This window comes from Choloepus didactylus, chromosome 21 (assembly GCF_015220235.1).
Source record: "Choloepus didactylus isolate mChoDid1 chromosome 21, mChoDid1.pri, whole genome shotgun sequence".
NCBI classification, from domain to species: domain Eukaryota; kingdom Metazoa; phylum Chordata; class Mammalia; order Pilosa; family Megalonychidae; genus Choloepus; species Choloepus didactylus.
Genome location: NC_051327.1, coordinates 23955649 through 23967434, shown reverse-complemented (window position 1 = coordinate 23967434; position 11786 = coordinate 23955649). Strand labels below are relative to the sequence as shown.

General features: G+C 49.8%; 1 protein-coding gene across 3 annotated transcripts in view; it reads left to right on the top strand.

The window, feature by feature from the left end:
* The window catches only part of SDK1 (sidekick cell adhesion molecule 1), a 941791-nt gene that overhangs the window by 714594 nt on the left and 215411 nt on the right, over positions 1-11786 (top strand). The gene's annotated exons all lie outside the window — the stretch shown is intronic.

Sequence of the window (11786 nt, the reverse complement as noted above, 5' to 3'; positions counted from 1 at the left end):
CCCCGTTGGCCTCTGAGTCTGCGCACTGGGCCCGCCTCGGAGCTGGCTGAGCTTCCCGGCAGTTTCTCCTTCCCGGTCTCTTAGGCAGAGTGATCACAAGCAGCATCTGAAGTGGGTGCCGTAGGGGCCTCTGGCTGACGCGGATTCCAGCCCTGTAAAACGAGGCTCTGATCTTTGCTCCTTAGTGTGTGCCGCTGTTAGTTTATTGGATGCGTGTCTTCCTGGCCGCAGCAACTAGAAAAAACAGGGCTGTCTCCCAGCCAGTGATCTGGAGTTTGTTTTTATTAGGAACTAGCTGAGCCTGCTGGTGGATGGTGGTCAGAAAGAACAGCTTAGCGGCAAGTGCACTAAAATGGAAATCGCATTTGGCTTGCATTCAGCACTGTGCAGATGGGAAACTCTCAGTAACTGCACCCAGGAGGTCCCTTCATTTAGCTGCTTGGGAAGCCCACTGCAGCCAGCTCCTCCCAGCAGGCTGATTAGATGCCCTTCTGCTGGAAATCTTGGGTTCTGCGGAGGCCAAACCAAGGGGGTTGAACAGCGGAGGTAGGTACTTGGTGACCCCCGCCCTTGTGACAGTCCAGCCATCACAGAAGGGCCTGTCGGAGCGTTATGGAGCAGCTCTCCGGAGCTGGAACTGAGAAGCTGTATGGAGAAGCTCCAGGCCCTGTGCAGGATCTTGCAGCCCGCCTCTCTGAGGTGACCGATGCTTCTCCTGTCCCAGACACCTCTGTGCTCAGCAGGGCTGAGAGGGGCGGGCAGTGCCGGGGCCTGGTGCCAGGTGCAAGAGCACAGAGCACAGGGACAGACGAGGGGGCTGCGCAGTGCCGGGGTTCTCGTGGCTTGACCGGGAGGACCCGCCGCCTCCCTTTTATAAACAGGCTGAGCATCGTGTCGAACGGTGACAGCTCGCCCTCTGGGACGTTTAATGAGTATGATCAAGACAAATCTTTCTTTGAGATTATTTGGGTCACAAGGGAGGACTCTGTCAAGAAAAACTGTGAGAGGCTTCGAAGTAGACCCCAAAAGGTTGCTAGTCCCTTCTATCTAGCTCTTCAAGGGGTTATCTGGGGGTTATCTGGCTCTTCAAGGGGTCTCTGCTTTTCCTTTTCTCTGAGCTTTTAATAATTCTATAAATTGTCAGAAACTCACAGTAATGCAAATTATTCTTGTCAGTAGAAAAGGAAATACACTTTGCCCAGTAGAATCAATACTGACCAGTTTTGCATCAGTTCATAAATCCACTTAGTAATCTGATTATTTATATGTATGTGTATCTTTTGAATTCTCCCTTGACACAGCTGTAACATCTTACTGGGCCCCTCATTAATTCATGAGTTAATTAAATTCTTTGACACGTGTTCATTTTATATTTGAATGAGAGTCATAATTTTACTTTTTAAAAATCTACCTTAAGTATGAGTGTATCAGCACCACGCAGCATTAAAAATTCAGGAACTCATTCAGTCCATGTCAGAAGCATCCGTGGCAGCCCGGATACTTGAGGAAGCAATTGGTGCCGAGCCCCACATTCCTGCTGCAAAATGGAGTCACGGTCACTTTACCAGGGGGCAAGAAAAGTTAATTTTTCCTCCCATGAACTATTCAAATCTTTGGCCCCTACTGTCATGTGTTTCTTGGTGGTACTTGCAGGTAGCAAGCATATGAATAAGAAAAACTCAGACACTTAATCCTACTGAGTTCTACTGGTAGTTTTTAAACTGAGATGAGCATCCATAGTTGTGATTTTATATTATAATGTATAGTATATAAATTTAATTGAAATCTAAAATGGTGCTGTTTCTTTTTATTATTAAGGTCATGTATGCTTATTAACAAAAGTTTAGTAAGTTACTTAAAGCACAGAGACTAAAAATAATCGGTACAGTCCCCACGTGATCAAAGCCATCCCCCCATGCAGGTCCCTGTGCCCCCTCCTCTGGGCTGGCTCCACCAGTAGATCCCTCCCGGGCCTGGGTCTTCCCGTTCTACCCCCTGCTGGCTGGCTCGGCATCAAAGGGGTGGCTCCTGTTGATGATCCCCGCCTCCTAATCTCTCATTCCTCCCATCCCCTTCTCCGCTGAGGCTAGATAGTTATTCTAGGGTCCGGACCCAGCGAGCTTGTCCTGCAGGCGGCTCCCCTGAGCGCTGTCATGGCACCCCCCGATCACCCTGAACCTCTGCGCCCGGGGCTCGGGGCCGCTCCCTCCACTCAGATCCCTGCTCCACTGTGGCCTGGCCTTGCGGCCCCCTCCCTGCCGGCCCCTTGTCCTCTGACCCTGCTCTCTGGCTCTTCTGAGGGTGGCTCTCCTCTCCTGCCCCTTACATGGGGGTGTCCTTGTTGTCTTGCTCTCTCCATCCCCCCTGCTGTCCCCAGGTGGGCTCGGGGACACTCAGGCTTCCCTGACACCCTCCAGCCTGCAACCCCCAGGTGTCTCCAGCCCAGACCCGCCCCTGGCCTCAGATCCCAGGGGCCGGGTCTTCTGGGCACCTGCATCGCAGTGACCCACAGGTTCACAGTACTCAGGACGTCTCCGTTGGGCCTTGGCATCGGGCCCAGAGCTGCTCCTCTTCCCAGGTAGAAGCACAAGGCAGGCGTACGCCCCCAACCCTGCCTCCCCTACGAGTCCACACTCTGCTGGTTGTTCTTTGTTAGTTTTTATCTAATCCATTTGCTCCTCTCCCTTCCTGCAACCTCTTTCCCAGACTGTCCCCTGCACTGACCCTCTAATCCGTGCACTTGGCCATCCTCCAAGAGCGTCTGTGAAGTGTGGCTCCGACCCCTCACGCCTGCCCAGGGCCTGCAGAGGCCCACAAGGACCCCTGGTGACTTGGCCGCCATCACCAGCAGCTCCCCCGGAGGCCAGCCCCTCACCCCCGTCTAACTCTGGCTCCCCAGCCAGCCCTAAGCCCCTCCCGTACAGAAATTCCCACGGGGGGCTTATGGAAGCAGGGCCAGGGCCGTGCACCCCTGACAGCTGCCCCCTCTCCAGATTCACCCCCAGCCTGGCACTGCCGGCACGCCAGGCCCCCGCAGCTCCCTGAGCACCCCACCTGCGCCCGGCACCCTGGGGGTCCCCTCCCCTCCCTGCCCTCTGCCTTTGCCTGCAGCCCCCTCCGTGCTTTAGGACAGCATCTCCCTGGAGGCCTGGGCACCGTCCCCTCCCTCCCTCCGGTCGGGTCACCTCCAGGGCCCTGGCAAAGCCCGGATGCCAGAAACTAACAGGACGCCTAGAAGGAAGCCATTAGTCAGCTGTTCCCTCCACGTTTGCAAAGACACTCTCCCAGGGTTTCACTCAGAAGATGCACGGGTCTGAGTTTCATGTGAAGTCTTCTTATAGTTACTTATTTTAATTTGCATTTCTTTGATTACAAATACCGTGGAACGCGCTTTTCTAAGTTGATTGGCTTATCGAACTTCCTCTGCAAAGATCTGTCAATTTCATTTCCCCCATTTTTCTATTAAGGCCTTAGGGGTTTTTTTCTGTCATTTGTGACAAATATTGTTTTCAATTTGGTTTCAACCCTTAATTTTTGTGTATTTTTTTTTTTGACATACGAAAATGCTTGATTTTTTATGTGGTTTAATCTATTGACATTTTCCTTTATGATTTCTTTTATTGTTTTAATGTTTGGATATTCCAACACTATCTAGCATAAAATAAATATTTTTTGGGTTTTCATCTCATTTTCAAAGATTTAATTCTTGATATAGTTAGCTCTTTAATTCACCTAGAATTCATATGTATTAAATATTCTAACATAAGAGTTTTCTTTTTTCCAAATCACCCATTTTGTCAATATGATTTTTTGAATAATCCATTTATTTATGATATTTCCTTTTTCATAGATTAAGGAAACTTATTATACTGAAGTCTACTGGGGTTTATTTCTTTATTTCCACTGATCTGTTTTTCTGTTCGTTTCACAGTATTTTAATTATTTCAGTTCTAAAATGTTTTAATAGCTGATAAAGCAAGCCCCCTCCCATCTTTTCAGCATTTTGTTAGTTCTTGTCGCCTGTTTATTCTTCAATAAACAAACTGGAATTATTTTGTCAAGTTTCAAAAATAGTTCCATTGATTTTTTTATTATGCTAAGCCTTTACTGAGTTTTATGAGAACTGACTTCTTTGTAATTTGGTCTCTCCACATAGAAAATAATATGCTTCTCCATTTGTGTAGCCCTTTTTTTATTGCTTTAGTGGGGTCTGTAGGTTTGTACCTATATGCTCTATACGTTGTTGTTTAGGTTGCCCTAAGATTTCTTTTATTGCTATTGTGAATATGGTTTGCTTTCCTTTTTATCTTCTAATTAGTTACCGTTAGACTATAGAAAAGCTATTGATGTTTACGTATTTATTTTCCATTCAGCCCCATCCATATTCTCTTATTATTCTAATAGCTTTTCAATTGATCCTCTTGGTTTTCAAGGTAGACAACCACATATTCTCCAAATAACACAAATTTATTGTTTTCTTTTTGTTTTCATATTGACTGTGTTGGTCAGAATAATTTTGAATAATAATTGGCATGGTAGCATCTTTTATCTCTCATTTTTTTAATGGATCTTAGCGGACTGTCTCTTAGGAGCTTACTGTTATGTATGGTATCGAGTTTTTTATTGTTTATTGGGATATCATTTACATACAGTGAAATGCAGATATCTAAAGTAAGTTTTGAAATGTAACTCACACCTTAAACAGATTCAAGACATTTTCAGTATGCTGGAAAGTTCCCTTGTGCTCCTCTCCAGTCAGTCCTCTTCACTCAAAGGCAACCAGTTCTCTTCTGACTTCTACACCCACAGAAGTTCATGCCCTTGAATTTCATACAGATGTATACCATGTTGATTCAAAAGAGCAGTGTCCATCACGTGATACATTCCTCCTTTCCTCACTCTTAAGGTTTTTTCCTATGTATAGAGAAATTTCTTATTTCTAAACAAATTATTATTAGCATAATTAAACACTCCATTTAGAAACACACTACAATTTACGCAGGAGAATTCAACACCTGCATGTTTTGCAGGTTCCCAGCTCTGCCCTGAGTTCCAGATGCCCTGCCTTCTGGAGAGTTCAGAGCTGACGTCCCTGAAACAAACCTTAGACTTGACATCAGTGTGCATTTGATTAACTCGGAAAGAAATGCTGTCTTCTCTGAGCTGAGCATTGGCATCATACCTTCTTTTCTTAAGATGCGCTAGAAGAATTGCCAAATTGCATCACTCATTGTCTTACATTCAATAGATTGTTCCTTACAACAGATTTCTCTTAAAACTCATTACCAAGAGAAATGCTTGTTTCTGAAACTCAGCACAGTCCAATGTGTTTCTTTTTCACCTTGGTTGCCAGGAAACCCAGAGCTAAATCGAATGATTGTTTAAGTACCTAAGTCATCCCAGATGCTTAGTAAAGATTTTGGACTTGTTTATTTTTATTTTTATTGTCCTGTTTCATGTATGTTTTCACTTTAGATCTTTTAAGTTCTGTGTGTGTGTGTGTGTGTGTGTGTGTGTGTGTGTGTGTGTGTGTTATGCAAACATAGCTTAAAGGGCAGGATCGCTGAGCTAGTTAACAAGGGTCCTGTGAAACGGAGCCCCTGGTCCCTTCACCTTTGGTAAATTCTCCGGGTCACCCTTCGGGCAAATCTGGTTACTCGCTCTGGAACTTTGCTCTGAGCACTGAGCATGCCCTGGGTGCTGTGTTGGCGGTGGCCCGTGTGCAGAAGTGGCCGCGGCCGGGGGTGTGAGGGTGCTGCTTCCCGCCAAGCACAAGAGGCCAGGCCGTGATAGGGAAGGGGCGGCTGTGCCCAGTCCGTGAGCTGCCGCGGGACAGGCTTGCCCAGGCCCGTCAGGTGTGGGGAAGCTGGGGACGGGACTGAGCAGAAGACGCATGTCCACTGGGAAAGGGAGCTGGCAGCCAGACGTGGACAAGCCAAAAATTGGACCCTACAGATTTGGGGATGGATTTAAGAGTAGCCAGCGAAGAATCGGAATCAGATTGTGGGAGGGCGGGGTGTTGAGGAAGCCAGACAGATGGGGCAGTGTCCAAACAGGGCCCGACAGCTCCGTTGCGGTCGCGGAACGTCCCCAGCCTCCTCCAGCGCTTTGGGCTCCAGACCTTGAAGGGCCCGCGGGACAAATGCATGTACGAGGGCTCCGTGTGTGGTTCAGTCCCTGCTGTTGCCTTATTGACATTCTTAATCTGTTTTTAAGAAGGAGCCCTACATTTTCATGTTGCAGTAGACTCTGCAAATTACATAGCCAGTCCTGTCCGATGGTTTTAGACACTGGGAGATTCCGTAGAAAAGCAGAAGATCCCTTTGGGAGGCAAAGAAGGACACTCACAAAATTAAATAACAAATCCTAAACCCCAAGAGATGGCTTAGGCAAACACATGCCTGACCACCAGGGAGGGGACACTGAAAACGGGTGCACTTCAAGAAGGGGTTCAGTGTGGGCGAGAGAGGGGTCAGACCTTGCTCGGAAGGTGGCCTCAGACTGAATCGGGGTTTGGGTGCTGTGCTGACCGCAAGGATGGGGTGGTAGCCAAGGAAACAGCATGAGCAGACCTCGGTGCAAGACAGCAAAACGGTGCCCATGAAGCTCCACGGGCAGGTGGATTTGCAGGAGCCTCAGGTTCTTGGGGCAGTAGGAACCGGAGGTAAGGCTGACTTGGACTGATAAAAAATTTTTTTTTTCTTTTTTGTATATTTTTAAGTACAAGTAATATGTGTTCATGGGAGCTGGAGGAATATTACAAAAACGTATAAAGGAAGAGTTTCTCTCCCTCCACCCTGAGGTGGCCCTGGCTGGCAGCATGACAAGTGTCATCCCCCCGGGAAAGGGGGCCTGACGAGGAATACGGCGGGACAGCATGAGGCCCACGCACGGTCGTTGAGCCGGGGAGTGTTGTGTGAACACGAGTTTTGAGCACGATTCCCCAGGGCACTGGGTGTGCAGGGAGCCTCGGGACCCTGGGGTGAGGCTCGGAGGAGGGGCCGAGCAGGAGAGCCAGAGGACTTTGTGCAGGAAGCTGGATCCTTCCTGAGTTGCTGATGGGACTTTGGGAACTGGAGCCTGGGCCCGGGAAGGCAGAGGCCCCACTGACAAATGGGAGGCTGTGGAGCGACCATTGGCCTGGGCAGACCCTCGCGGGGCACGACTAGTGAGAGGATGCGAGGGGATTCGGGCGCAGCCCCCACAGGCAGTGTGGCTTTCCTCAGGCGTGGCCCGTCCTGCGTGCCCAGCGTGGCCTGTGACTTCTCTAGCACCCAGGCAGGGCTGCTGATGTTCGCAGCGGGTCCAGAGACCAGCTTTTGGAGAACGTTCTCTGGGGCCCAGTGCCTCCCCCGAGGCCCCACCCCGGGTCTTTGGGGGAGAGGAGTGAAGTGTCTCTTCTTCCACAAAGAGCATTTCTAAGCTCTGCGCCTCAGATTTCTCTTTCACGGCCACAGGTGTCTTCATATCCAGAATCTGTCAGCTGTCTCGCACGCAGCTCTCCATGAGCTCGTTTGCTCCAGCATGAAAGCCGCTTCTGACTGTCACTGCACAATATGTTAAACATCTTCCTTCCCATTTGCTATTATGTACTTAAAAGTTGATGGGCTTTGTACTGTTTTGCTTGCCAAAGTGGCGAAGAGATTTTGTTCTTTATGCTTCAACTAGTTTTAATGTTGTCTTTGAAGCATATCTCACATAGGTATTTTCTAATATCCTCAGAGTTGTTGGGAAGTATTTTATGTTTTTGCCCATTCTTCTTTGGGCTTTTGCAAATTGAACCTCATATTAATAGCTGTCGCTCCCATTTTTAAGTCCATGCAGGGAGACAGAGCACGTCAGAGGTGTTTAGGAACGGGGGGGGCCAGTGCTGCGTGCCATGGACCCAGGGAGGGGCTGGGTGGAGGGCTCCAGGGTTCACCACCGAGTTAGCTGCTACCCCAGCAGGGACCCCAAGGCTGAGCCCCCACCTCTGTGCTCCTCACCTCGCCCCAGAGCCTGCCCCACAGGTGACGCTGCTTCCGCTCAGTGCAGAATGCAGAGTAGCCCCACAGCAGGTGTTCCCCAAGGCTGGGCCACCTTCCCTCAGGAGAGGGCCACCGGCCCCTGCCCTGGCTAGCCAACCCAGGGGACACCTGCCCCGGCCTGAAACCTGGATTTCATGGCCACGATCCTGATGAGTCTCCCCCCAAGGCTGGTTCCTTCTAAGCCTTGAGTAGGTCCTGTTCCCTAATTCCAACCACCTCTCCTCCGTCTCAGGGGTCCGCACCCTTTCTGGGAGCACGTCTCCTTGTGGGTCCAAGCCGAAGTGCAGCCTTTGGGGCCCCACAGCTCAGGGTGCTGCAGCCCCAAAGCCTGTTCCTGGGATGGGTTTGGCCAGGTCCCACAGCAGGAGTCTTGTTGGTTTCCTAAATGTCTCAGCTCCTTAGTTCTTAACTTTTAAGGCAAAACTTGGTGCATTTTAGCCCTGACCCTGTAGACGTTTATTGTTTCTCTAGGTGTAGGACATAAAGCAGAGAAAACTTTCCCAGAGGATATCAAGCCCCCTTTTCACTGTCCACTCTTTACTATTTTGTTTTAGGTAGAAAATACCCATCCACTTCCTACTCCTTCTCCCTGCTCCAGGCCGTCCTCTGGCCTCAGCCTCTTTCTGTCCCGAGCATCCTCAGTGGCGTGAGGCTTGTGTGTCCCCCCCAGGACCTCCTTCTGATCTCCAAGCGTTGCCACGAGCAGGTGTGAGTCACAGCATCTTTCAAAATGGCAGACACATCAATGTGCTCATTTTAGATGGCCCCATGTTGCCCAGTACCCTCCCCTCCTTTCCTCCTCCTTCTGGGCTGATTTCATGAATATTGTTTGCTGCCCATGGCGGTAAAAGAAGTTTGGGATGAGCCAAGTCTGAGATGCCCCGTCCTCCAGAGCTCTGGGATGGAGAGCGGCTTTACCTCCTGGCTCTCCAACAGCTCGTAACCTCCTGTCGCTACGTGTCCATACATAGGTGCATGCAATCTCCCAGGCGCCAGACCAGCCCACTGTCCGATCGGCCCTTTTTTCCTTAATTAATTTTAGAACAGCTTTAAATTTACAGAGTTATGGCAAAGATAGAGAGTTCCCATATGCCCCATACCCACTTTCCCCTATTATTAGCATCTTACTTTAGTGGGGCACATTTGTCACAGTTAATGAATGAATATTGATATATTATTATTAACTGAAGTCTATGTTAGGTGTTAGTAATAAAAATCCTTGGGGCAATTAAGAAAACTTTTTTGTAAATCAGTTTTCTTCCTCAGGTGCCTTTAATTAAGAAAACGGCAATGCTCTTTGCTTTGGAAAATGCTTCCGGCATGTTTGCAAAGATTGAACATCACAAGCTTTTTAACCAGCAGCTAGAGAGAGGTGTGGGTAAGCCCTGCTGGATTCTGGGCCTTGAGGCTGTGAGAGATTAGTGATGCCTGTCTGTTTGCTTAATAGCCTGGCCAGGGAAGTCTAAAATGCCTTAGTTTTCTAGCTCAGAGCAAGGGGAGGAAAAAAGGTACTGAAACTTTTATGAGGTGGTTTTATTTATCAAAAGATTCTTCTACATCCCAGCCCCTAAGACATGCATCTCATAGCGCTCTTTTGTAGGGACTAGGAGAAGAATCTTTTAAAAGGATTTTGCTTATTGTTCATCAGGAGCAGACTTGCTATTTAAATTTTAACAGTTCTCAGCCAGCTTGCAATTCTGTAGCTTGTGAATGAGCAAATCCTTCCCAAACCACTTTTTTGTACAAATCAGAGAGCCGGTGAGATGGATTGGGTTAATTTGTATTAGTTTTCAGTTTAAGCTCTCTTCAGCCAGATCTGTCATCTTCTAGCAGGAGAGGAAAAAGAAGAAATAAAGCATTTTATAGATGCAGCAGGGGCACTGAGCAGAGTGCCGAGGTGCAGGGGAGGTTAACAGGCCCTGCTGTTGCATCAAACTGTCCACAGACCCGACTGCTGGGGCCACGCCCTTTCAGGGGCTGTTTGCCCCCCCGGTGAGAAGCCACAGAGCCCCACGTCGGGCAGAGCCGGGGGCCTGGCACTTAGGGCAGGAAAGGCCAGATTCAGAGCCTCTGCCCTGCCTCCTTCTGATTGTGTTGCCTCTGTCAATTGATTACACAATTGTGCTTTTGACTTTCTCTCTTTCTGAAATTACTGTCATTCACTTGGTACCTGACTCAGCAGGTGTGTTGTTTACTTACAGGCACCGTGAAATCTGAGGGAAAAAAGGGATGGAAGATGAGTTTTATTGAGGATTGTTCAGTCAGGGTCCCCACAGGATACGGATGGCACTCTCGCGCGTTAGAATTGTCAAGGAGCTTTCACGAAGGGAATGTTTACAGAGAGGGTAAAGGGGACCACAGCAGCCTGGGGCTGGTGGGCCAAAGAGACCGGAGGAAGTTGCAGTGACGGAGCCAGAGACAGACGAGACGGGGCTGGGCCGGGGGAGAGCGGCAGCTCTGGGTGAAGGGTGCCGAGCGCGAGAGGCGGCGTCCCCGTGAAGGCAGCACCCTGAGGCCCCCTCCTCCGCCTCTCACCTCCCAGGGGGGCCTGAGGCTGGGAAACCCCCTCCTTAGCATGTGCTGCAAGGCACAGACAGGGGCAGGTGGTGGAGCGTGGTGCTGGGGTCGAGGGGAACCACCCAGCGCTCACCCGCCGACCGTGGGCCCGGCCTTGTGCGGGGCGCGTGCAGCCTGCCCGCTCGTGTTTCATGCACACAACGGTCCTGGGAGCCACGTGCTCCCCCCCCCCCACATTCACAGCCGAAGCTCCAACAAAACCAAACAGCTGTAAGCACAGAGCTGGCCGTCAACTCCAGGCCTCCCTGCTCCTTCTGCCACGTGCCACTTGCCTTCAGAATGAAAACTGTTTCCACTGACGCTTGACTCGGCATGGAGAGGCCTATTGCCAAACGCGTGACACTGATGCCAGAAGGGCGGGTTCCCCGTCTCCCTCGGCGGATGGCTCTGCTCTGCAAGGGAGCCCGCTTACAGCACCAGACCCCCACGAGCTGGCTGACGTGTGCAGAAGTGTCTCCGACTCCCACAGGGAAAAGGGAAGTAGGTTGGTGTGAGTTTTTCCACAGGTACTCAGGGATGCACGCGTTGTCTTCTTTCAAGGAAACGGGAAGAAGGGGGTGGGGGTTGCCGTCCACATAGTTCTGAGGTGACACAAGTTGTCAAGGATTAGAAGCCTGGGGAGCCGAAACGTCCAGCTGGCTGTGAAGACTGCATTCCCAGAAAGCCCATTTGGGGAAGCATCTTTCCCTAAAATAATTTTCAAAATTCAGCCTCTGTAGAGCTATCGGCATCATTCCTCAGAGGAGCTTAGCTTTATGTTAGGGGATCCGGCTCACACACTCGGAAATAGTGGTTGATATCGCCATGTGAGGCTAACGGGTTGCTCAGTTTCCTTTTCATCTCGGAACTCATTTGGAAGAATACATAGCTCCTTCCTGGTGGCCTGTAAGGAACTGGAATGATTTCTGATGAGCTCCCAGGTACAGACTTGGGATCCTCCTCAGGGCGGGCTGGGGGGCTTTAGGTTATTTGGAGGTGTGTTTGTGATTTCCCGTGTAGCGTGTGCACAGCTCGTGGCGTCTGAGATCTGAGTGGGTCCCTCAAAGCATCACCCAACGCGTTCACAGAAAACAGGCATTAGCTCTTTTTGACCATCTCAGGAGCAAAAACGGTTTTAGCACCACTTCAGAGGAATGCGAAAGAGGATTTGATTCCCACAAGAATCTTTTTTCCCCGTTTTTT